Raw genomic sequence first — 4,107 nt, 5'->3', positions numbered from 1 at the left:
TAAAAGATTAAATTGTTGTAAAACGAATGAATACAATGGATTTTCTTTAATTGTTTTTGGTAGATCTCTTTTCGAAAACAAAATCACAACAATAGAGGACAATGCTTTTAACGGCTTACACAATTTAAGCACACTGTAAGTATAACAAAGCATTACTCAATATGACATTGTGCAGATCGATTTTACGTACAAATTAAAACGAGTATTATTATTACTTAGTATAATTTGTTATCTGTGTACTTGTATTTCGTACACTGTAGGAATATCTTATTTTGTCAGATGCTAGGACAAATTAACACACTTCCTACTAAATGGATTTATTTATTTATATAAATTTGGCGTATTTTGCCGTGGTGACATGATTTATACAAAATCTGCCTGCAACCGCTGAATCGTCTCTCCAATAATCAACAACAAGTAACTTTTTCAAACGCACAACGCGACGCAATATGAATATGCAATGGGCAAATATCAAATTAGCAATGATATATCAGTGCGAAATCAATACAATATCGTTCAATGGGTCAATATCCCATTAAAAATGTTATCAAGATATAAAAATACAATATTATTCACGAGCCAAACATGTCCAGTGAAAATCAAGGTTAAAAGTCAATAAATCAGTGTTTAACATACAAGGAAATGCCAAATGGGCACTCATCAACACTCATCAATATTAGGTTTGACGATAACGCAGGTATGTTAAGGCAGCACACAGATTAGAATTCGGTGAACTTACACATTTTTTTTATAAAATGTAATATTGATAAATCGGAAAAATCCATAGATAAAACATTTACTATTATCATCTATTGTAAAGGCGTCATAGATTCTTCGGCTAAAGGAAGCAATCCACTACGACGAGTCGCGGAGTAAGGAGTTGATCCTTTCGTCGCGGGTTCAAATCCCACTGTGGGACGTGGAGACCGGTCCTTCGGATGAAACCGTATAAACCGAGGTCCCGTGTCGCAGTAGGTGCTGGCACGAAAAAGATCCCTCACTACACAATGGCCCTAAGTGCCTAGTATAGGACAAAATTTGCAGCTGTCCACCGACAAATGGTGGCCTCTCCATATGAGTGAAAAATTCTCGAGAGGGACGTTAAACAACAAACAAACAAAAACAAACGACGCAATCACGTGACGTCTATAAATAGAAAAACTGCCTTATTGAAAAAGTGAAAAGTTCAACACTACCCTTGGGATAATTCATTTCTCTTTGTTATAATATTTATGTAAAAAGTTAACATAACTGGGCCATAAAGGTGCTGCTAGAATCCTACATGCCTATCACAGAAATAATTATTCCGTGTTCTCGCATGAAACTTTACCAAAATTTTCAAATTATGTACAAAAGATCGAAGAATTTTCATCAGTTTATGTTTCTATTCACTTCTAGGACCTGAAATAAATTTTTAAGTATAGGTTTTTAAGAAATTGGTATCTCTAAAGGTCTAAAGCTTACTATGACGTCATATTATATAGGCAAGTAGAATATCTTGGTGTGGCCTTAACATGCGGATTACGGATTAAATTATAGATTTAGATAAATTTACAGTCTTATCTCCCAAATAGGCTCTTAAAATGGAACATTTTGCTAAATGTGATGGGCAGAACATAGATATCCCTACAGATTAAAACGTTTGTTGTAATCGCTGTAATAAATTGAAATTTCTCGACGAAAATTTGACTTTTGTATGCATAACCGTGACAAAGCATTCATATCTATGGTCAGGCTAGAAATGTGTGCATTGAAATTCCTTATATTAATCAAAATAAATATAGTAAAATTATAATGCATGTTATCTTCAAAGGCAATTGGCTTGTGCGGCTCCTTGCCAGGATCTCCGTCAGGAAAACTTTATAGCTGCTTTAAATTGTAAAGATGAAATTTTTCATGCATACTAGCATTCAATGCACAAAAAGTGTACGGCATTTGTAGAGAGTTTTGAAGAATAAATACATGTATAATAAATCAATGTTTAGCCAAGGTGATGTCACAGGACATGAGACACTTGGATAGACATGTCAATATTTATTGACATTGTTTTAACTAGACAAGGCATTTATTCAGTAGTTAATGAACATGAGAAAATTATTCCAAACTCAGTAGGTCCAATGAAACGATACAAATTTGAAGCAGAGCAAATACGGACCTCAGAATTTAGAGGTGGGATCAGGTGCCATGGAGGGGTGAGCATCCCCTGCCTACCGGTCACACCCGCCGTGTGCTCCTTGTCATGATCGGGTAATAACGGAGAAATCTGTAGACAGTTCAGTGTAAAAATAATGACCTAACAATTAGTATGAAAAATGTCAATCAGCATTTGACTCAATGATAGGTTGTATGTGCTGACAAGGTCATTGTATCGACCGTAAAACTTGCAAAAAGATGACTTCAAACGAGACTGTTGATATCCTTGTTTCATCAACTTGTTTATCAATAGCTTGCCTCGTTTTAGAAATTGTTCATACGTAGAGCATGCTCTTGCGTATCGAATCAACTGAGAGACATAAACCCCATATGCAGGTGATAGCGGTATATTGCTACTTAAGTAAGGGAAGTTGACGATTGAAAAGTTGAAGTCATTACGTTTATCATAAAGCTTTGTTGTAAGGTTACAATTAACGATTTTATACGTAAAATTGTAGAAGGAGTTGTAGAGGGGGACTGGAATTGCCCGAATCTTTGTTTTGCTGTTGGAGCATCTTCTTTCAAGGGCAGATAATTAAATATTAGCTAGGTCCAAGAATCTACATCATCTATGGTATTATTGCTACAAGGAATTTAATGTGCCTTGAGCTGTATATGTTTAAAGTGTCAAGTATGACTGCATGTCTTGAGTGGTCTTATTATGAGAGACATGACCCTATCAGATGATAATTATTTATGTGGACCACAGAGCAAGGTTATCCATCTGCAAGATTATTTTACATTTTGTAGTCTTTCATACAAAATGGTAAAAGTCATGGCAATTGATGTAAACTCTTAAAATGTATCATTTCTGGATACATTGGTTTTCCTATCAAACGTTTCTTACTGAAAATAGACCCTCTGTTCTTTGACAAAGAAGTTTATATCCCAATAAAACAGGCCCAATACAAATATTAGAAAACAAGGATTTCATGAGAGCTCCAGGTAGCATCTGAGAATATATAAATCCCCACTGTAGTCTGCTAGAGAAATCAGCCAAATCTGCGAGTCATGACCGAATTTGTAGATCCAATTATCTTAACATTAAAGAAATGCAAATGCCCGATAAATGCATGGGTAAGCAGAATGGCCTTGCCAAAGAAATTAATTTGCCTGAGTAAATACATCTGCAGTTTAGCAATATACCGGTATATGTAGGTGGGCCATTCAAAAAGTTCGTAGACTTTTGTCAATTTTTTTTTATTAATCTTATAATCAAATTTGCTAGACATTATTTAACAATAAATCCAAGTAATTTGAATGAAAAAAAATCAGGTATATCATGTTCAATATCCAAATTATTCAAACTGCAATTTAGTCGATTACGTCTTAGAGTAATCGAATCCATATGCTTGAGCCTCTCTGTGTATCTTAAGATTTGATTCATCACCATTTTTGAAAACATTCAATTGTTGTAAACGACTGAATACAACGGATTATCCTCAATTCTTTTGGTAGATCTCTTTTGGAAAACAAAATCACAACAATAGAGGACAATGCTTTTAACGGCTTACACAATTTAAGCGAATTGTAAGTATAACTAAGCATTACTCAGTATGACATTGTGTACGTATACATATTTTACGTACAACACGAGTATAATTATTTTATGGATAACTGATAGAGTGATGCTCTGTTTGGCACGTTATGTGACTTTATATTACATTATCACAACGCAAGCATTAACACAACGCATTCAGAAGGAATTAGAATGGTCATTTATTAAGGAAATAAATGACAGAATGAACAATGTAGCTAAACAACAATATTACTAAAATCATACAATGACAGTTATATACAGAGTTTTGTTCAATGGCTTGACAATCAAAAACATAAAAGAAGTACAAAAATGATGACTAAAAATGGTTTGACAGTATATTATCCAAACCTCTTTAATGTTAAGTTCTTCAACGT

Source organism: Saccostrea echinata, unplaced genomic scaffold (assembly GCF_033153115.1).
Source record: "Saccostrea echinata isolate AGI-Se365-2 ecotype Australia unplaced genomic scaffold, CSIRO_AGI_Sech_v1 ptg000014l, whole genome shotgun sequence".
Lineage (NCBI taxonomy): Eukaryota > Metazoa > Mollusca > Bivalvia > Ostreida > Ostreidae > Saccostrea > Saccostrea echinata.
Note: the sequence above shows the minus strand (reverse complement) of the source record.